Source organism: Somniosus microcephalus, unplaced genomic scaffold (genome assembly GCF_052327205.1).
Source record: "Somniosus microcephalus isolate GS21.2 unplaced genomic scaffold, FLI_Smic_1.0 unresolved_chr1, whole genome shotgun sequence".
Taxonomy (NCBI): domain Eukaryota; kingdom Metazoa; phylum Chordata; class Chondrichthyes; order Squaliformes; family Somniosidae; genus Somniosus; species Somniosus microcephalus.
This window is the reverse complement of record NW_028225179.1, coordinates 21,526,741-21,549,411: the sequence shown is the minus strand read 5'-3', so window position 1 is coordinate 21,549,411 and position 22,671 is coordinate 21,526,741. Positions and strand designations below refer to the sequence as shown.

At 49.8% G+C, this 22,671-nt stretch overlaps 1 long non-coding RNA gene across 1 annotated transcript in view; it reads left to right on the top strand.

The window, feature by feature from the left end:
• The window catches only part of LOC147093990 (uncharacterized), a 44,099-nt gene that overhangs the window by 12,931 nt on the left and 8,497 nt on the right, over nucleotides 1–22,671 (top strand). Inside the window, exon 3 of the long non-coding RNA XR_015074730.1 lies at nucleotides 17,405–17,544. This is a non-coding gene — a long non-coding RNA (uncharacterized LOC147093990). The remainder of the gene's footprint in view (nucleotides 1–17,404; nucleotides 17,545–22,671) is intronic.

Genomic DNA, 22,671 nt, shown 5'->3' with positions numbered 1-22,671 from the left:
TTAGTTTGGGATTGATGCAGGGCTATCGGGAGAGAGCTGTGCAGTGGGATTACTTTGGGGATTGATACAGGGCTATGGGGTGAGAGCGGGGCGGTGTGATTAGTTTAGGATTGATACACGGCTGTGGGGCGAGCGTGGGGCAGTGGGATTAGTTTGGGATTGATACAGGACTATGGGGAGAGAGCAGGGCAGTGGGATTAGATTGGGATTGATACAGGGCTATCTGGAAAGATCGAGGCAGTGGGATTAGTTTGGGATTGATGGAGGACTATCGGGAGAGATCGAGGCAGTGTGATTAGTTTGGGATTGATACAGGGCTATGGGGAGAGAGCGGGGCAGTGGGATTAGTTTGGGATTGATACAGGACTATCGGGAGAGATCAGGGCAGTGGGATTAGTTTGAGATTGATGCAGGGCTATTGGGAGAGAGCGAGGCATTGGGAATAGTTTGGGATTGATACAGGGCTATCGGGAGAGATCAGGGCAGTGTGATTAGTTTGGGATTGATACAGGGCTTTGGGGAGAGAGTGGGGCATTGGGATTAGATTGCGATTGATACAGGACTATGGGGAGAGAGCGGGGCAGTGGGATTAGTTTGGGATTGATACAGAGCTATGGGGATAGATCTGGGCAGTGAGATTAGTTTGGTAATTGATACAGTGTTATGTGGTGAGAGTGGGGCAGTGTGATTAGTTTAGGATTGATACAGGGCTATGGGGAGAGATCCGGGCAGTGTGATTAGTTTTGGATTGATACACGGCTATGGGGAGAGAGCGGGGCAGTGGGATTAGTTTGGGATTGATACACGGCTATGGGGAGAGAGCGGGACAGTGGGATTAATTTGGGGATTGATACAGGGCTATGGGGAGTGCGCTGGTCAGTGGGATTAGTTTGGGATTGATGCAGGGCTATCAGGAGAGATCGGGGTAGTGGGATTAGTTTGAGATTGACACAGGGCTATCAGGAGAGAGCGAGGCATTGGCTATAGTTTGGGATTGATATAGGGCTGTTGGGAGAGATGGGGGCAGTGTGATTAGCTTGGGATTGATACAGGGCTATCGGGAGTGAGCGGGGCAGTGAGATTAGTTTGGGGATTAATAGAGGGCTTTGGGGAGAGATCGGGGCAGTGGGATTAGTTTGGGACTGATGCAGGACTACGGGGAGAGAGCGGGGCAATGGGATTAGCTTGGGATTGATGCAGGGCTATGGGGGGAGAGCGGGGCAGTGGGATTAGTTTGGGATTGATACAGGGCATCCGGGAGAGAGCGAGGCAGTGTGATTAGTTTGGGATTGATACAGGGCTATCTGGAAAGATCGAGGCAGTGGGATTAGTTTGGGATTGATACAGGGCTCTCGGGAGTGAGCGGGGCAGTGGGATTAGTCTGGGATTGATACAGAGCTATGGGGAGTGAGCGGGGCAGTGTGATTAGTTTGGGTATTGATACAGGGCTATGGGGAGAGAGCGGGGCAGTGGGATTAGTTTGGGATTGCTACAGGGCTTTGGGGAGAGAGCGGCGCAGTGGATTTAGTCTGAGATTCATACAGGGCTATCGGGAGAGAGCGAGGCATTGGGAAAAGTTTGGGATTGATGCAGGGCTATGTGGTGAGAGCAGAGGAGTGGGATTAGTTTCAGATTGATGCAAGGCTTTGGGGAGCGAGCGGGGCAGTAAGATTAGTTTGGGATTGATACAGGGCTATCAGGAGAGATCGGGCATTGGGATTAGATTGAGATTGATATAGGGCTATCGGGTGAGAGCGAGGCATTGGGAATATTTTGTGATTGATACAGGGCTATCGGGAGAGATCGGGGAAGTGTGATTAATTTGGGATTGATACAGGGCTATGGGGAGAGAGCGGGGCAGTGTGATTAGTTTGGGGATTGATACAGGACTATCGGGAGTGAGCGGGGCAGTGTGATTAGTTTGGGATTGATGCAGGGCTATGGGGAGAGAGCGGGGCAGTGTGATTAGTTTGGGGGTTGATACAGGGCTATGGGGAGAGAGTGGGGCAGTGTGATTAGTTTGGGGATTGATACAGGACTATCGGGAGTGAGCAGGGCAGTGTGATTAGTTTGGGGGTTGATACCGGACTATCGGGAGAGAGCGGGGCAGTGTGATTAGTTTGGGGGTTGATACAGGACTATGAGGATTGAGCGGGGCAGTGGGATTAGTTTGGGGATTGATACAGGACTATCGGGAGTGAGCGGGGCAGTGTGGTTAGTTTGGGATTGATGCAGGGCTATGGGGGGAGAGCAGGGCAGTGGGATTAGTTTGGGATTGATACAGGGCTATGGGGAGAGAGCGGGGCAGTGGGATTAGTTTGGGATTGATACAGGGCTATGGGGGGAGAGCAGGGCAGTGGGATTAGTTTGGGATTGATGCAGGACTATGGGGGGAGAGCGGGGCAGTGGAATTAGTTTGGGATTAAGACAGACCTATGGGGGGAGAGCAAGGCAGTGAGATTACTTTGGGGATTGATACAGGGCTGTGGGCTGAGAGCCGGGCAGTGGGATTAGTTTAGGATTGATAGACGGCTTTGGGGAGAGTGCGGGGCAGTGTGATTAGTTTTGGATTGATACAGGTCTATGGGGAGAGAGCGGGGCAGTGGGATTAGATTGGGATTGATGCAGGGCTATCAGGAGAGATCGGGGTAGTGGGATTAGTTTGAGATTGACACAGGGCTATCAGGAGAGAGCGAGGCATTGGCTATAGTTTGGGATTGATACAGGGCTGTTGGGAGAGATGGGGGCAGTGTGATTAGTTTGGGATTGATACAGGGCTATGGGGAGTGCGCGGGGCAGTGAGATTAGTTTGGGATTGATGCAGGGCTATCGGGAGTGAGCGGTGCAGTGGGATTAATACAGGGCTATGGGGAGTCAGCGGGGCAGTGGGATTAGCTTGGGGATTGATACAGGGCTATGGGGAGTGAGCGGGGCAGTGGGATTAGTTTGGGATTGATACAGGACTATGGGGAGAGATCGGGGCAGTGGGATTAGTTTTGGACTGGTGCAGGACTACGGGGAGAGAGCGGGGCAGTGGGATTAGTTTGGGATTGATGCAGGGCTATGGGGGGAGAGCGGGGCAGTGGGATTAGTTTGGGATTGATACAGGGCTACCGGGAGAGAGTGAGGCAGTGTGATTAGTTTGGGATTGATACAGGGCTATCTGGAAAGATCGAGGCAGTGGGATTAGTTTGGGATTGATACAGGGCTCTCGGGAGTGAGCGGGGCAGTGGGATTAGTTTGGGATTGGTACAGAGCTATGGGGTGTGAGCGGGGCAGTGTGTTTAGTTTGGGGATTGATACAGGGCTATGGTGGGAGAGCGGGGCAATGGGATTAGTTTCGGGATTGATACTGGGCTATGGGGAGAGAGCGGGGCAGTGGGATTAGTTTGGGGATTGATACAGGGCTATGGGGAGTGAGCGGGGCAGTGGGATTAGTTTGGGATTGATGGAGGGCTATGGGGAGAGAGCGGGGCAGTGGATTTAGTCTGAGATTCATACAGGGCTATCGGGAGAGAGCGAGGCATTGGGAAAAGTTAGGGATTGATGCAGGGCTATGGGGTGAGAGCAGAGGAGTGGGATTAGTTTGGGATTGATGCAGGGCTATGCGGGGAGAGCGGGGCAGTGGGATTAGTTTGAGATTGATGCAAGGCTTTGCGGAGCGAGCGGGGCCATAAGATTAGTTTGGGATTGATACAGGGCTATCAGGAGAGATCGGGCAGTGGGATTAGATTGAGATTGATACAGGGCTATCGGGTGAGAGCGAGGCATTGGGAATAGTTTGTGATTGATACAGGGCTATCGGGAGAGATCGGGGAAGTGTGATTAGTTTGGGATTGATACAGGGCTATGGGGAGAGAGCGGGGCAGTGTGATTAGTTTGGGGATTGATACAGGACTATCGGGAGTGTGCAGGGCAGTGTGGTTAGTTTGGGATTGATGCAGGGCTATGGGGAGAGAGCGGGGCAGTGTGATTAGTTTGGGGATTGATACAGGGCTATGGGGGGAGAGCGGGGCAGTGGGATTAGTTTGGGATTGATGCAGGGCTATGGGGGGAGAGCGGGGCAGTGGGGTTGTTCGGGATTGATGCTGGACTATGGGGAGGGAGCAGGGCAGTGGGATTAGTTTGGGATTAAGACAGACCTATGGGGGGAGAGCAAGGCAGTGAGATTACTTTGGGGATTGATACAGGGATCTGGGTTGAGAGCCGGGCAGGGGGATTAGTTTAGGATTGATAGACGGCTATGGGGAGAATGCGGGGCAGTGTGATTAGTTTTGGATTGATACAAGTCTATGGGGAGAGAGCGGGGCAGTGGGATAAGATTGGGATTGATACAGGGCTATGGGGAGTGAGCGGGGCAGTGGGATTAGTTTGCGGATTGATACAGGGCTATGGGGAGTGAGCGGGCAGTGGGATTAGTTTGGGATTTATTCAGGTCTACGGGGGGAGAGCGAGGCAGTGTGATTTGTTTGGGATTGATACAGGGCTATCGGGAGAGAGCTGGGCTGTGGGATTACTTTGAGGATTGATACAGCGCTATGGGGTGAGAGCGGGGCGGTGTGATTAGTCTGGAATTGATACACGGCTGTGGGGAGAGCGCGGGGCAATGGGATTAGTTTGGGATTGATGCAGGGCTATCAGGAGAGAGCAGGGCAGTGAGATTAGTTTGGGATTAATACAGGGCTATGGGGAGTGAGCGGGGCAGTGGGATTAGTTTGGGGATTGATACAGGGCTATGGGGAGTGAGCGGGGCAGTGGGATTAGTTTGGGATTGATACAGGACTACGGGGAGGGAGCGGGGCAGTGGGATTAGATTGGGATTGATACAGGGCTACGGGGAGAGAGCAGGGCAGGGGGATTAGTTTGAGATTGATACAGGGCTTTGGGAAGAGAGCGGGGCAGTGGATTTAGTTTGAGATTCATACAGGGCTATGGGAAGTGAGCGGGGCAGTGCGATTAGTTTGGTGATTGATAGAGGGCTTTGGAGAGAGATCGGGGCAGTGGGATTAGTTTGGGACTGATGCAGGACTACAGGGAGAGAGCGGGGCAATGGGATTAGTTTGGGATTGATGCAGTGCTATGGGGGGAGAGCGGGGCAGTGGGATTAGTTCAGGATTGATACAGGGCAACCGGGAGAGAGCGAGGCAGTGTGATTAATTTGGGATTGATACAGGGCTATCTGGAAAGATCGAGGCAGTGGGATTATTTTGGGATTGATACAGGGCACTCGGGAGTGAGCGGGGCAGTGGGATTAGTTTGGGATTGACACAGAGCTATGGGGAGTGAGCGGGGCAGTGTGATTAGTTGGGGGATTGATACAGGGCTATGGGGGGAGAGCGGGGCAATGGGATTAGTTTCGGGATTGATACTGGGCTATGGGGAGAGAGCGGGGCAGTGTGATTAGTTTGGGATTGCTACAGGGCTTTGGGGAGAGAGCGGCGCAGTGGATTTAGTCTGAGATTCATACAGGGCTATCGGGAGAGAGCGAGGCATTGGGAAATGTTAGGGATTGATACAGGGCTATGGGGAGTGTGCGGGGCAGTGGGATTAGTTTGGGATTGATGCAGGGCTATTGGGAGAGAGCAGGGCAGTGAGATTAGTTTGGGATTAATACAGGGCTATGGGGAGTGAGCGGGGCAGTGGGATTAGTTTGGGGATTGATACAGGGCTATGGGGAGTGAGCGGGGCAGTGGGATTAGTTTGGGATTGATATAGGACTATGGGGAGAGAGCGGGGCAGTGGGATTAGATTGGGATTGATGCAGGGCTATTGGGAGAGAGCAGGGCAGTGAGATTAGTTTGGGATTAATACAGGGCTATGGGGAGTGAGCGGGGCAGTGGGATTAACAACAGAAAATGCTGGAAAAACTCAGCAGTTCAGGCAACATCCGTGGACAGAAATTTGAGTTGACGTTTCGGGTCGAACCTTTCATCAAAACTGGAAAGAAAAGATGGATCGGAGGAAGGGCTGCGATCGGACAAAAGAATAAAAGAAACAAAAGAAGTAAAAAAGAGACAATGAAAGGTGTTCGAAGCTAGACGAGATGGTAATAGGCTGAAATTGGGTGTAAAGTGTACTGGCAGGGCAAGGTTTAGCTGCCAGGTGTGAGAGCGAAACAAAAGGAAAGGGGGGGGTGTGCGGGGGAAAGGAGAGGAAAAATTACAAGAAAAAATGAAATAGGGGCCGAGGTTATAATCTGAAATTGTTGAACTCGATATTGAGTCTGGAAGGCTGCAGAGTGCCTAATCGGAAGATGAGCTGCTGTTCCTCGAGTTTACGTGTGCGATTAGTTTGGGGATTGATACAGGGCTTTGGGGTGAGAGCGGGGCAGTGGGATTAGTTTGGGATTGATGCAGGACTATGGGGAGAGAGCGGGGCAGTGGGATAAGTTTGGCATTGATGCAGGACTATGGGGAGAGAGCGGGGCAGTGGGATTAGTTTGGGATTGATACAGAGCTATGGGGAGAGAGCTGGGCAGTGAGATTACTTTGGGGATTGCTACAGGGCTCTGGGCTGAGAGCAGGGCAGTGGGATTAGTTTAGGATTGATACAGGTCTATGGGGAGAGAGTGGGGCAGTGGGATTAGACTGGGATTGATACAGGGCTATGGGGAGAGAGCGGGGCAGTGGGATTAGTTTGGGGATTGATACAGGGCTATCGGGAGAGAGTGGGACAGTGGGATTACTTTGGGATTGATTTTGGGCTATGGGGAGAGAGCGTGGCAGTGGGATTAGTTTCAGGATTGATAAAGGGCTGTGGGGAGAGAGTGGGGCAGTGGGATTAGTTTGCGGATTGATACAGGGCTATGGGGATAGCGCGGGGCAGTGGCATTAGTTTGGGATTGATACAGGACTATGGGGAGAGAGCGGGGCAGTGGGATTAGATTGGGATTGATACAGGGCTATGGGGAGAGAGCAGGGCAGGGGGATTAGTTTGGGATTGATACAGGGCTTTGGGGAGAGATCGGGGCAGTGGGATTAGTTTGGGACAGATGCAGGACTACGGGGAGAGAGCGGGGCAGTGGGATTAGTTTGGGATTGATGCAGGGCTATGGGGGGAGAGCGGGGCAGTGGGATTAGTTTGGGATTGATACAGGGCTATGGGGAGAGAGCGGCGCAATGGATTTAGTCTGAGACTCATACAGGGCTATCGGGAGAGAGCGAGGCATTGGGAAAAGTTAAGGATTGATGCAGGGCTATGGGGTGAGAGCAGAGGAGTGGGATTAGTTTGGGATTGATGCAGGGCTATGCGGGGATAGTGGGGCCGTGGGATTAGTTTGAGATTGATGCAAGGCTTTGGGGAGCGAGCGGGGCAATAAGATTAGTTTGGGATTGATAGAGTGCCATGGGGAGAGAGCAGGGCAGTGGGATTAGTTTGGGATTGATGCAGGACTATGGGGACGGAGCAGGGCAGTGGGATTGGTTTGGGATTAAGACAGACCTATGGGGGGAGAGCAAGGCAGTGAGATTACTTTGGGGATTGATACAGGGCTGTGGGCTGAGAGCCGGGCAGTGGGATTAGTTTAGGATTGATACAGGTCTATGGGGAGCGAGCGGGGCAGTGGGATTAGATTGGGATTGATACAGGGCTATGGGGATTGAGCGGGGCAGTTGGATTAGTTTGCGGATTGATACAGGGCTATGGGGAGCGGGCGGGCAGTGGGATTAGTTTTGGATTTATTCAGGTCTATGGGGGGGAGAGCGAGGCAGTGTGATTTGTTTGGGATTGATACGGTGCTATCGGGAGAGAGCTGGGCAGTGGGGTTACTTTGGGGATTGATACATGGCTATGGGCTGAGAGCGGGGCGGTGTGATTAGTTTAGGATTGATACACGGCTGTGGGGAGAGCGCGGGGCAATGGGATTAGTTTGGGATTGATGCAGGACTATCGGGAGAGATCGGGGCAGTGTCATTAATTTGGGATTGATACAGGGCTATGGGGAGTGCGCGGGGCAGTGGGATTAGTTTGGGATTGATGCAGGGCTATTGGGAGAGAGCAGGGCAGTGAGATTAGTTTGTGATTAATACAGGGCTATGGGGAGTGAGTGGGGCAGTGGGATTAGTTTGGGGATTGATACAGGGCTATGGGGAGTGAGCGGGGCAGTGGGATTAGTTTGGGATTGATACAGGACTACGGGGAGAGAGCGGGGCAGTGGGATTAGATTGGGATTGATGCAGGGCTATGGGGAGAGAGCAGGGCAGGGGGATTAGTTTGGGATTGATGCAGGGCTTTGGGACGAGAGCGGGGCAGTGGATTTAGTTTGAGATTCATACAGGGCTATCGGGAGAGAGCGGGGCAGTAGGATTAGTTTGGGATTGATGCAGGGCTATGGGGGGAGAGCGGGGCAGCGGGATTAGTTTGGGATTGATACAGGGCTACCGGGAGAGCGCGAGGCAGTGTGATTAGTTTGGGATTGATACAGGGCTATCTGGAAAGATCGAGGCAGTGGGATTAGTTTGGGATTGATACAGGGCTCTCGGGAGTGAGCGGGGCAGTGGGATTAGTTTGGGATTGCTACAGGGCTATGCGGGGCAGTGGGATTCGTTTGAGATTGATGCAAGGCTTTGGGGAGCGAGCGGGGCAGTAAGATTAGTTTGGGATTGATACAGGGCTATCAGGAGAGATCGGGCAGTGGGATTAGATTGAGATTGATACAGGGCTATCGGGTGAGAGCGAGGCATTGGGAATAGTTTGTGATTGATACAGGGCTATCGGGAGAGATCGGGGAAGTGTGATTAGTTTGGGATTGATGCAGGGCTATGGGGAGAGAGCGGGGCAGTGTGATTAGTTTGGGGATTGATACAGGACTATCGGGAGTGTGCGGGGCAGTGTGGTTAGTTTGGGATTGATGCAGGGCTATGGGGAGAGAGCGGGGCAGTGTGATTAGTTTGGGGATTGATACAGGGCTATGGGGAGAGAGCGGGGCAGTGGGATTAATTTGGGATTGATGCAGGGCTATGGGGGGGGGAGATCGGGGCAGTGGGATTAGTTTGGGATTGATGCAGGACTATGGGGAGGGAGCAGGGCAGTGGGATTAGTTTGGGATTAAGACAGACTTATGGGGGGAGAGCAAGGCAGTGAGATTACTTTGGGGATTGATACAGGGCTGTGGGCTGAGAGCCGGGCAGTGGGATTAGTTTAGGATTGATAGACGGCTATGGGGAGAGTGCGGGGCAGTGTGATTAGTTTTGGATTGATACAGGTCTATGGGGAGCGAGCGGGGCAGTGGGATTAGATTGGGATTGATACAGGTCTATGGGGAGTGAGCGGGGCAGTGGGATTAGTTTGCGGATTGATACAGGGCTATGGGGAGTGAGCGGGCAGTGGGATTAGTTTGGGGATTGATACAGGGCTATGGGGTGAGAGCGGGGCGGTGTGATTAGTTTAGGATTGATACAGGGCTATGGGGAGAGAGCGGGGCAGTGTGATTAGTTTGGGATTGATACACGGATGTGGGGAGAGCCGGGGCAATGGGATTAGTTTGGGATTGATGCAGGACTATCGGGAGAGATCGGGGCAGTGTGATTAATTTGGGATTGATACAGGGCTATGGGGAGAGTGCGGGGCAATGGGATTAGTTTGGGATTGATACAGGGCACTCGGGAGTGAGCGGGGCAGTGGGATTAGTTTGGGATTGATACAGAGCTATGGGGAGTGAGCGGGGCCGTGTGATTAGTTTGGGATTGCTACAGGGCTTTGGGGAGAGAGCGGCGAAGTGGATTTAGTCTGAGATTCATACAGGGCTATGGGGGGAGAGCGGGGCAACGGGATTAGTTTTGGGATTGATACTGGGCTATGGGGAGAGAGCGGGGCAGTGGGATTAGTTTGTGGATTGATACAGGGCTATGGGGAGTGAGCGGGGCAGTGGGATTAGTTTGGGATTGGTAGAGGGCTATGGGGAGAGAGCGGGGCAGTGTGATTAGTTTGGGATTGCTACAGGGCTTTGGGGAGAGAGCGGCGCAGTGGATTTAGTCTGAGATTCATACAGGGCTATCGGGAGAGAGCGAGGCATTGGGAAACGTTAGGGATTGATGCAGGGCTATGGTGAGAGCAGAGGAGTGGGATTAGTTTGGGATTGATGCAGGGCTATGCGGGGAGAGCGGGGCGGTGTAATTAGTTTAGGATTGATACAGGTCTATGGGGAGAGAGCTGGGCAGTGTGATTAGTTTGGGATTGATACACGGCTGTGCGGAGAGCGCGGGGCAATGGGATTAGTTTGGGATTGATGCAGGACTATCGGGAGATATCGGGGCAGTGTGATTAGTTTGGGATTGATACAGGGCTATGGGGAGTGCGCGGGGCAGTGAGATTAGTTTGGGATTGATGCAGGGCTATCGGGAGAGAGCAGGGCAGTTAGATTAGTTTGGGATTATTACAGGGCTATGGGGAGTGAGCGGGGCAGTGGGATTAGTTTGGGGATTGATACAGGGCTATGGGAAGTGAGCGGGGCAGTGGGATTAGTTTGGGATTGATACAGGACTACGGGGAGAGAGCGGGGCAGTGGGATTAGATTGGGATTGATACAGGGCTATGGGGAGTGAGCGGGGCAGTGGGATTAGTTTGGGATTGATACAGGACTACGGGGAGTGAGCGGGGCAGTGGGATTAACAACAGAAAATGCTGGAAAAACTCAGCAGTTCAGGCAACATCCGTTGACAGAAATTAGAGTTGACGTTTCTGGTCGAACCTTTCATCAAAACTGGAAAGAAAAGACGGATCGGAGGCAGGGCTGCCATCGGACAAAAGAATAAAAGAAACAAAAGAAGTATAAAAGAGACAATGAAAGGTGTTAGAAGCTAGACGAGATGGTAATAGGCTGAGATTGGGTGTAAAGTGTACTGGCAGGGCAAGGGTTAGCTGCCAGGTGAGAGAGCGAAACAAAAGGAAAGTGGGGGGTGTGCGGGGGAAAGGAGTGGAAAAATTACAGGAAAAAATGAAATAGGGGCCGAGGTTATAATCTGAAATTGTTGAACTCGATATTGAGTCTGGAAGGCTGCAGAGTGCCTAATCGGAAGATGAGGTGCTGTTCCTCGAGTTTACGTGTGCGATTAGTTTGGGGATTGATACAGGGCTTTGGGGTGAGAGCGGGGCAGTGAGATTAGTTTGGGATTGATACAGGGCTATGGGGAGAGAGCGGGGCAGTGGGATTAGATTGGGATTGATACAGGGCTATGGGGAGAGAGCGGGGCAGTGGGATTAGATTGTGATTGATACAGAGCTATGGGGAGAGAGCTGGGCAGTGGGATTAGTTTGGGATTGATACAGAGCTATGGGGAGAGAGCTGGGCAGTGAGATTATTTTGGGGATTGATACAGGGCTCTGGGCTGAGAGCAGGGCAGTGGGATTAGTTTAGGATTGATAGACGGCTATGGGGAGAGTGCGGGGCCGTGTGATTAGTTTGGGATTGATACAGGTCTATGGGGAGAGATTGGGGCAGTGGGACTAGACTGGGATTGATACAGGGCTATGGGGAGAGAGCGGGGCAGTGGGATTAGTTTGGGGATTGATACAGGGCTATCGGGAGAAAGCGGGCCTTTGAGATTATTTTGGGATTGATACAGGGCTATCGGGAGAGAGTGGGACAGTGGGATTACTTTGGGATTGATTTTGAGCTATGGGGAGAGAGCGTGGCAGTGGGATTAGTTTCAGGATTGATACAGGGCTGTGGGGAGAGAGTGGGGCAGTGGGATTAGTTTGCGGATTGATACAGGGCTATGGGGAGAGCGCGGGGCAGTGGGATTAGTTTGGGATTGATACAGGACTAAGGGGTGAGAGCGGGGCAGTGGGATTAGATTGGGATTGAAACAGGGCTATGGGGAGAGAGCGGGGCAGGGGGATTAGTTTGGGATTGATACAGGGATATGGGGAGTGAGCGGGGCAGTGTGATTAGTTTGGGGATTGATACAGGGCTTTGGGGTGAGAGCGGGGCAGTGGGATTAGTTTGGGACTGGTGCAGGACTACGGTGAGAAAGCGGGGCACTGGATAAGTTTGGGATTGATTCAGGTCTATGGGGGGAGAGCGAGGCAGTTTGATTAGTTTGGGATTGATACAGGGCTATCGGGAGAGAGCTGGGCAGTGGGATTACTTTGGGGATTGATACCGGGCTATGTGGTGAGAGCTGGGCGGTGTGATTAGTTTAGGATTGATACAGGGCTTTGGGGAGAGGGCGGGGCAGTGTGATTTGTTTGGGATTGATACACGGCTGTGGGGAGAGCGCGGGGCAGTGGGATTAGTTTGGGATTGATGCAGGACTATCGGGAGAGATCGGGGCAGTGTGATTAGTTTGGGATTGATACAGGGCTATGGGGAGAGAGCGGGGCAGTGGGATTAGTTTGGGATTGATACAGGGCTATCGGGAGAGATCAGGGCAGTGGGATTAGTTTGAGATTGATGCAGGGCTATTGGGAGAGAGCGAGGCATTGGGAATAGTTTGGGATTGATACAGGGCTATCGGGAGAGATCGGGGCAGTGCGTTTAGTTTGGGATTGATACAGGACTATGGGGAGAGAGCGGGGCAGTGGGATTAGTTTGGGATTGATACAGAGCTATGGGGATAGAGCTGGGCAGTGGGATTAGTTTGGGGATTGATACAGGGCTATGTGGTGAAAGCGGGGCAGTGTGATTAGGATTGATACAGGGCTATGGGGAGTGATCGGGGCAGTGTGATTAGTTTGGGATTGATACATGGCTATGGGGAGAGAGCGGGGCAGTGGGATTAGTTTGGGATTGATACACGGCTATGGGGAGAGAGCGGGACAGTGTGATTAGTTTGGGATTGATACAGGGCTATGGGGAGTGCGCGGGGCCGTGGGATTAGTTTGGGATTGATGCAGGGCTATCGGGAGAGCAGGGCAGTGAGATTAGTTTGGGATTGATACAGGGCTATCGGGAGTGAGCAGGGCAGTGGGATTAATACAGGGCTAAGGGGAATGAGCGGGGCAGTGGGATTAGTTTGGGGATTGATACAGGGCTATGGGGAGAGAGCGGGGCAGTGGGATTAGTTTGGGATTGAAAGAGGGATATGGGGAGTGAGTGGGGCAGTGTGATTAACAACAGAAAATGCTGGAAAATCTCAGCAGTTCAGGCAACATCTGTGGACAGAAATTTGAGTTGACGTTTCGGGTCGAACCTTTCTTCAAAACTGGAAAGAAAAGATGGATCGGAGGCAGGGCTGCGATCGGACAAAAGAATAAAAGAAACAAAAGAAGTACAAAAGAGACAATGAAAGGTGTTAGAATCTAGACGAGATGGTAACAGGCTGAGATTGGGTGTAAAGTGTACTGGCAGGGCAAGGGTTAGCTGCCAGGAGTGAGAGCGAAACAAAAGGAAAGGGGGGGGGCGGGGGAAAGGAGTGGAAAAATTACAGGAAAAAACGAAATAGGGGCCGAGGTTATGACCTGAAATTGTTGAACTCGATATTGAGTCCGGAAGGCTGCAGACTGCCTAATCGGAAGATGAGGTGCTGTTCCTCGAGTTTACGTGTGCGATTAGTTTGGGGATTGATGCAGGGCTTTGGGGTGAGAGCGGGGCAGTGGGATTAGTTTGGGATTGATGCAGGACTATGGGGAGAGAGCGGGGCAGTGGGATAAGTTTGGCATTGATGCAGGACTATGGGGAGAGAGGGGGGCAGTGGGATTAGTTTGGCATTGATGCGGGGCTATGGGGGGAGAGCGGGGCAGTGGGATTAGTTTGGGATTGATACAGTGCTATCGGGAGTGATCGGGGCAGTGGGATTAGTTTGGGATTGATACAGGGCTATCGGGAGAGAGCTGGGCAGCGGGATTACTTTGGGGATTGATACAGGGTTATCAGGAGAGGGCGGGGCAGTGTGATTAGTTTAGGATTGATACAGGAATATGGGGAGAGAGGGGGACAGAGAGAGAGAGAGGACAGAGAGAGAGAGAGGACAGAGAGAGAGAGGGACAGAGAGGGACAGAGAGAGAGAGAGAGAGAGAGAGAGCGACAGAGAGAGAGAGGGACAGAGAGAGAGAGGGACAGAGAGAGAGAGGGACAGAGAGAGAGGGACAGAGAGAGAGAGGGACAGAGAGAGAGAGGGACAGAGAGAGAGAGGGACAGAGAGAGAGAGGGACAGAGAGAGAGGGACAGAGAGAGAGAGGGACAGAGAGAGAGAGGGACAGAGAGAGAGAGGGACAGAGAGAGAGAGGGACAGAGAGAGAGAGGGACAGAGAGAGAGAGGGACAGAGAGAGAGAGGGACAGAGAGAGAGAGGGACAGAGAGAGAGAGAGGGACAGAGAGAGAGAGGGACAGAGAGAGAGAGAGGGACAGAGAGAGAGAGGGACAGAGAGAGAGAGAGGGACAGAGAGAGAGAGGGACAGAGAGAGAGAGGGACAGAGAGAGAGAGGGACAGAGAGAGAGAGGGACAGAGAGAGAGGGACAGAGAGAGAGAGGGACAGAGAGAGAGAGGGACAGAGAGAGAGAGGGACAGAGAGAGAGAGGGACAGAGAGAGAGAGGGACAGAGAGAGAGGGGGACAGAGAGAGAGGGGGACAGAGAGAGAGGGGGACAGAGAGAGAGGGGGACAGAGAGAGAGGGGGACAGAGAGAGAGGGGGACAGAGAGAGAGGGGGACAGAGAGAGAGGGGGACAGAGAGAGAGGGGGACAGAGAGAGAGGGGGACAGAGAGAGAGGGGGACAGAGAGAGAGGGGGACAGAGAGAGAGGGGGAGACAGAGAGAGAGGGGGAGACAGAGAGAGAGGGGGAGACAGAGAGAGAGGGGGAGACAGAGAGAGAGGGGGAGACAGAGAGAGAGGGGGAGACATAGAGAGAGGGGGAGACATAGAGAGAGGGGGAGACATAGAGAGAGGGGGAGACATAGAGAGAGGGGGAGACATAGAGAGAGGGGGAGACATAGAGAGAGGGGGAGACATAGAGAGAGGGGGAGACATAGAGAGAGGGGGAGACATAGAGAGAGGGGGAGACATAGAGAGAGGGGGAGACATAGAGAGACATAGAGAGCGAGAGAGAGACAGAGACAGAAAGAGCGATAGAGACCCAGGGAGACATAGAGCAAGAGAGCGAGTGAGAGAGCGAGAGACAGAGATAGAGACAGCGAGAGAGAGTTGCACAGAGGGAGAGACAGACAGAGAGACACACACACTAAGCAATATTCTAGTCATTTGCAATGTAATGGAACATTGCAATTGAATATCACTGATCAATATTCTAGTCATTTGCGATGGAATATCACTGATCAATATTCTAGTCATTTGCAATGTAATATCACTGATCAATATTCTAGTCATTTGCAATGGAATATCACTGATCAATATTCTAGTCATTTGCAATGTAATATCACTGATCAATATTCTAGTCATTTGCAATGGAATATCACTGATCAATATTCTAGTCATTTGCAATGTAATGGAATATTGCAATGTAATATCACTGATCAATATTCTAGTCATTTGCAATGTAATGGAATATTGCAATGTAATATCACTGATCAATATTCTAGTCATTTGCAATGTAATATCACTGATCAATATTCTTGTCATTTGCAATGTAATATCACTGATCAATATTCAAGTAATTTGCAATGTAATATCACTGATCAATATTCTCGTCATTTGCAATGTAATATCACTGATCAATATTCTAGTCATTTGCAATGTAATATCACTGATCAATAATCAAGTTATTTGCAATGTAATGGAATATTGCAATGTAATATCACTGATCAATATTCAAGTAATTTGCAATGTAATATCACTGATCAATATTCTAATCATTTGCAATGTAATGGATTATTGCAATGGAATATCACTAATCAATATTCTAGTCATTTGCAATGTAATGGATTATTGCAATGGAATATCACTAATCAATATTCTAGTCATTTGCAATGTAATGGATTATTGCAATGGAATATCACTGATCAATATTCTAGTCATTTGCAATGTAATGTCACTGATCAATATTCTAGTCATTTGCAATGTAATATCACTGATCAATAATCAAGTTATTTGCAATGTAATGGAATATTGCAATGTAATTTCACTGATCAATATTCAAGTAATTTGCAATGTAATATCACTGATCAATATTCTAGTCATTTGCAATGTAATGGAATATTGCAAGGGAATATCACTGATCAATATTCTAGTCATTTGCAATGTAATGTCACTGATCAATATTCTAGTCATTTGCAATGTAATGGAATATTGCAATGGAATATCACTGATCAATATTCTAGTCATTTGCAATGTAATGTCACTGATCAATATTCTAGTCATTTGCAATGTAATGGAATATTGCAATGGAATATCACTGATCAATATTCTAGTCATTTCTTATCACAGAATCACAGAATCCCCCACAGTGCAGATAGAGGCCATTTCGGCCCATCGAGCCTGCACCGACACATATCCCACCCTATCCCCGTAACCCCACGTATTTAATCCCCTAACACTAAGGGTCAATTTATCATAGCCAAATCAACCTAACCCGCACATTTTTGGACTGTGGGAGGAAACCGGAGCACCCGGAGGAAACCCACGCAGACACAGGGAGAATGTGCAAACTCCACACAGTCGCCCGAAGCCGGATTTGAACCCGGGTCCCTGGCGCTGTGAGGCAACAGTGCTAACCACTATGCCACCGTGCCTCCCTATTTGCAATGTAATGGAATATTGCAATGGAATATCCCTGATCAATATTCTAGTCATTAGCAATGTAATGGAATATTGCAATGGAATATCACTGATCATTATTCTAGTCATTTGCAATGTAAAGGTAATGACAAAGGGTTTTGACCCGAAACGTTGACTCTAATTTCTCTGCAGTCATTGCCTGGCCTGCTGAGTTTTTCCAGCATTTCCTGTAGTTATTTCCCTTGCCAGAGTGCTGCCCTGGGCTATCCATGGATTAGCATGTCAATAGACAGACTCCCTAGGGAGCAAAGCCAACATGTCAATGGCTCAAGGGGTGGACTCTGCAATCTGCTGACCTGGGCGTGGGAGGGTCCCAGTCCAGGGGTGGGGGGGAGGGTCCCAGTCCTGAGGGTGGGAGGGTCCCAGTCCTGGGGGTGGGAGGGTCCCAGTCCTGGGGGTGGGAGGGTCCCAGTCCAGGGGGGGGGAGGGTCCCAGTCCTGAGGGTGGGAGGGTCCCAGTCCTAATCCCTCCTTCCTCCAGAAGGGCCATTTCTCTCAATCTGCTGTGTGTGTGTATGCTGTGTGCAAATTCTCTGTCTCCATCTTTAACTCTTTAGATCCCCTGGTTTCTAATGTAATGTAATTGTTTGTAATGGGATGTTGTTGGGAGATTGTCTGTGTAACTGAGAGACTGTCTGTGTAACTGAGAGACGGAGCCCTGGGCTCTTGCTGTGCTTTTTTTTATCATTGCTTTGTTTATTAATCAATCTCATTTCTCTCTCTCTTTTCTCCCAAGGACATTTATTATATTTGCAAAGCTGTACCAAGATGCAGAGAGAGCGAGAGCGCTTTGGGACAAGGAATACCTGGGACAATAGCTTCCTCCGCAGTGGACAATCCGAAGCCTTCGCCAGAGGCTGCACCCAATGGGCCCACGTGAGTTTGTGTCTGTTTAATACCCCGGCCTTTCATTTCCTCTCGGGGAGCCTGGGATTCTGGGGCCTGGGGTTAACTTGGTCCTGTTGGATTGTGGGCCTGGAGTTTTCAACAGGTTTAAAGCAGCCCTGGCCTTGCAATGTGGCACAAACACGTTAACCCCTGGTGCGGGACAAAGAGGCCCCCCAAGAGGAAATCAAAGTCCTCAGCGTCAACCCGTGTTATAATTCCACAATAATGCTGGTGGTTTGGGCAGTGCCATTAATTTGAGGCTTCAATGAGATGTGCGGTAGACATTTTAATGCATGTTACTGTGGTTCCGATTGTGGATTTATTAGTGTCTATTTCACTCCAGCTTTCCGTCTCTCTCTCGCCAGCTTTCTCCGTCTCTCTCTCGCCAGCTTTCTCCGTCTCTCTCTCGCCAGCTTGCTCTGTCTCTCTCGCCAGCTTTCTCTGTCTCTCTCTCTCACCAGCTTTCTGTCTCTCTCTCGCCAGCTTTCTCTGTCTCTCTCTCGCCAGCTTTCTCTCTCTCTCTCTCTCTCTCTCTCGCCAGCTTTCTCTGTATCTCTCTCGCCAGCTTTCTCTGTATCTCTCTCGCCAGCTTTCTCTGTCTCTCTCGCCAGCTTTCTCTGTCTCTCTCTCGCCAGCTTTCTCTGTCTCTCTCTCGCCAGCTTTCTCTGTATCTCTCTCGCCAGCTTTCTCCGTCTCTCTCTCGCCAGCTTTCTCTGTCTCTCTCTCGCCAGCTTTCTCCGTCTCTCTCTCGCCAGCTTTCTCCGTCTCTCTCTCGCCAGCTTTCTGTCTCTCTCTCGCCAGCTTTCTCTGTCTCTCTCTCGCCAGCTTTCTCTGTCTCTCTCGCCAGCTTTCTCTGTCTCTCTCGCCAGCTTTCTCTGTCTCTCTCGCCAGCTTTCTCTGTCTCTCTCGCCAGCTTTCTCTGTCTCTCTCTCGCCAGCTGTCTCTGTCTCTCTCTCGCCAGCTTTCTCTGTCTCTCTCTCGCCAGCTTTCTCTGTCTCTCTCTCGCCAGCTTTCTCTGTCTCTCTCTCGCCAGCTTTCTCTGTCTCTCCCTCGCCAGCTTTCTCTGTCTCTCCCTCGCCAGCTTTCTCTGTATCTCTCTCGCCAGCTTTCTCTGTATCTCTCTCGCCAGCTTTCTCTGTCTCTCTCGCCAGCTTTCTCTGTCTCTCTCTCACCAGCTTTCTGTCTCTCTCTCGCCAGCTTTCTCTGTCTCCCTCTCGCCAGCTTCCTCTGTCTCTCTCGCCAGCTTTCTCTGTCTCGCTCTCTCTCGCCAGCTTTCTCTGTATCTCTCTCCCCAGCTTTCTCTGTCTCTCTCGCCAGTTTTCTGTCTCTCTCTCGCCAGCTTTCTCTGTCTCCCTCTCGCCAGCTTCCTCTGTCTCTCTCGCCAGCTTTCTCTGTCTCGCTCTCTCTCGCCAGCTTTCTCTGTATCTCTCTCCCCAGCTTTCTCTGTCTCTCTCGCCAGCTTTCTCTGTCTCTCTCTCGCCAGCTTTCTCTGTATCTCTCTCGCCAGCTTTCTCTGTCTCTCTCGCCAGCTTTCTGTCTCTCTCGCCAGCTTTCTCTGTCTCTCTCGCCAGCTTTCTCTGTCTCTCTCGCCAGCTTTCTCTGTCTCTCTCGCCAGCTTTCTCTGTCTCTCTCGCCAGCTTTCTCTGTCTCTCTCGCCAGCTTTCTCTGTCTCTCTCGCCAGCTTTCTCTGTCTCTCTCTCCAGCTTTCTCTGTCTCTCTCTCCAGCTTTCTCTGTCTCTCTCTCCAGCTTTCTCTGTCTCTCTCTCCAGCTTTCTCTGTCTCTCTCTCCAGCTTTCTCTGTCTCTCTCTCCAGCTTTCTCTGTCTCTCTCTCCAGCTTTCTGTCTCTCTCTCGCCAGCTTTCTCTCTCTCTCTCTTGCCAGCTTTCTCTGTCTCTCTCTCGCCAGCTTTCTCTGTCTCTCTCTCCAGCTATCTCTGCCTCACTCTCCAGCTTTCTCTGTCTCTCTCTCGCCAGCTTTCTCTGTCTCTCTCTCGCCAGCTTTCTCTGTCTCTCTCTCGCCAGCTTTCTGTCTCTCTCGCCAGCTTTCTGTGTCTCTCTCGCCAGCTTTCTCTGTCTCTCTCTCTAGCTATCCAATTCCAATTCCAATTCAAATGCTTTATTGGCATGAAAGTTTACAGAGAACCATATTGCCAAAGCTTACATAGCAAAAAGGTACAGTTTTCCAACATTCTGTAGGTGTCAATCGATTTGACATTTGTTGGGTACATACAATATTACTTTTAAACAATATTAATTTTAAACAGTCTTTGTACTTCATTTGGTACGTTCAATATTAATTTTCAACAGTCTTAATTTTAAACAGTCCTCAGGTTGTGACATGTTGTTACATATTTGGCCCCAAGGTATGGTCTGTCTCCTTCTCCCAGGACTAATCTCAATTTTGACAGGTCATCCAATTCCTTGAAATCTGGGGTTGTTTGGCTTAGCTTGTTGAATAATATGTTTCTTGATGTGTTGAATTTTTCGCATTTTAGGAGGAAATGCATTTCTGTTTCAACCTCGCCGGTCAGACATTGATCGCATATTCTATTCTCTCTAGGCTGCCAGGATTTCTTGTATCTGCCTTTTTCAATTTCCAGTTGGTGGTCGCTTAGTCTGTACCTGGTGAAGGTCTGTCTCTGTTTTGTGTCTCTGATGGTCGTGAGGTAGTCTGCCAGTTTATATTCTCTTTTTAGGGCCCGGTAACATTCTAATCTGCTTTGGCTTTTGGTTATTTCGTTCCAATGTTCCAGGTAGGTTTCTTTGCATTGTTTAATGATTTGGTTCACTCGGATTGGTGTTTGGACGGCTGTGTTGGTCTGGGGCTGGTCAGGGTCCGGCTGAGTACTTAGTTTCAGTAGCAGCTGACTCAGGGGACTCTTTTCTGGGTTTAGCTCTTGGGTCTGAAAGGCTTTGAAATGAAGGGTGTCTGGGGAGCTAGATTTGAGGTGATTTAGGAAGTTTAGTGCTCGTTTTTGGATGTTTATTATCAGTGGGTATCTGCCTAGTTCGGCTCTGCATGCATTTGTTGGCGTTTTTCTTTGGATGCGAAGGATGCTTCGGCAGAATTCTGCATGTCGGGCTTCTATTGTGTGTTTTTCCCATTTAGTGTAGCTTTGGTGATTTAGCGGGCCCCATACTTCACTACCGTACAGTGCAATGGGCAGGATTATGCTGTCAAATATCTTGAGCCAGATTTTGATTGGGATTTGGATGTTGTAGAATTTTCTTTTTATTGCATATAGGGCTCTTCGGGCTTTTTCTTTTAGTGCATTCACTGCTATGCTGAAGCTCCCTGATGCTGTAATAGTTAGACCAAGGTAGGTGTAGCTCATAGTGTGTCCTATAGTGGTATCACTGAGGGTAAACTGGTATTTGTTTTCCTGACATCTGGGCCTTTTTTGAAAAATCATGATGTTGGTTTTCTTTAGATTTACTGTTAGAGCCCAATTTTGGCAGTATTTGTCGAGTAGGTCTAGTTGTTGCTGTAATCCCTGTTCTGTGGGAGACAGCAGAACCGGGTCGTCCGCATAGAACAGGGATTTCACTTCTCCATCCAGGAGACGGAGACCTGGTGACTCGCTTTGCTCCAGCATGTCTGCTAATTCATTTATGTATATGTTGAACAGGGTCGGGCTCAAATTGCAGCCCTGCCGGACGCCTCTTCTCTGGGTGAAGAAATCGGTGCGTTTGTCTCCAATTTTGACCCCGCATTTGTTTTTCAGATACATTGATTTAATAAGGTCATAGACTTTGCCCCCTATTCCACACTGAAGAAGTTTATAATGGAGCCCTTCGTGCCATATAGAGTCAAAGGCTTTCTTGAAGTCGATGAAACAGGCGAATATTTTCCCATTTTTTGTTTGGTGTATATGTTTTCCAATGAGGGTGTGAAGGGTATAGATATGGTCGGCGGTGCGGTGTTTTGGAAGAAAGCCTATTTGTTTTTTTCTGAGGATATTATGTTTGTTAAGAAAATCAAGTAATCTACTATTTAGAATACTGCAGAATAACTTCCCTAGACAACTGTTGACACAGATGCCGCGGTAGTTATTTGGGTCTGATTTGTTTCCACTTTTATATATGGGGGAGATTAGTCCTTGGCACCAGATATCAGGAAAACAGCCTGAACGTAATATGATGTTGAATAATTTGAGTACCGCACCCTGCATCTCCATATTGCTGAACTTGAGCATTTCATTTTTGATGTTGTCTGGGCCACAGGCTTTCTTTAGGTGGAGAGATTTTGTTTTTGTGGCCAGTTCTTTCCATGTGATTGGGGAGTCTAGAGGGTTTTGGTTGTCTTTAATTGTTGCTTCTAATGTGTGGAGTTTTTCTGTGACCTGATGTTGACTTGGGTTTGTTTCGTTTATTGGGATGTCTTTGTAGAGGTTTTCAAAATGTGTTCTCCAGATGTCGCCATCTTGGATTGGTAATGCTTGCAATTGTGTTGTACTCAGGTTATTCCACATTTCCCAGAATTGTTTTGGATTGGTGGAGTTTTCAATTTCTTCGAGTATTTTGTGGGTATAGTTTTGTGTTTTGTTCCTAATGGTGTGTTTATATCTTTTGAGGGTTTCATTGTAACTAGTACGTAGGTCCGGATTGTTTGGTTGGCGATGCTTTTGGTTTGATATTTTTCTCAGGTCTTTTCTGGCATTTTTGCATTCGTGGTCAAACCATTTCTTATTTTTATTTTGTCTTTTGTGACACTTCCTCTTCTGTTTCACAAGGTCGGCTTTTACAGCTGCCTCATGGAAGATCATATTTATATCCTCTATGGCCATGTTTACACCATCTCTGGTGATCTCGTATGGGTTTTCTTTAAATTTTGATATTTTACTTGTGAGATCAGGTGACTTTAGTGCTGTGATGAATTTTTCTCCACTGTCTGGGGCCCATCTGTATGTCTGGTTTATTTTATGGAGCTTACTGGGTTCCTTTTTTGTGTCTGTAGTTTGGGCAGAAAGTTTAAGGTACATATTTATTTGGTTATGGTCTGAGAGGGGGGATTGCTGCCTGACAGTGAATGAGTTGATATCGCAGGGGTCCAGGTCAGTGATTGTATAGTCCACCACACTAGACCCAAGATTTGAGGAGTATGTGAGTCTCCCTA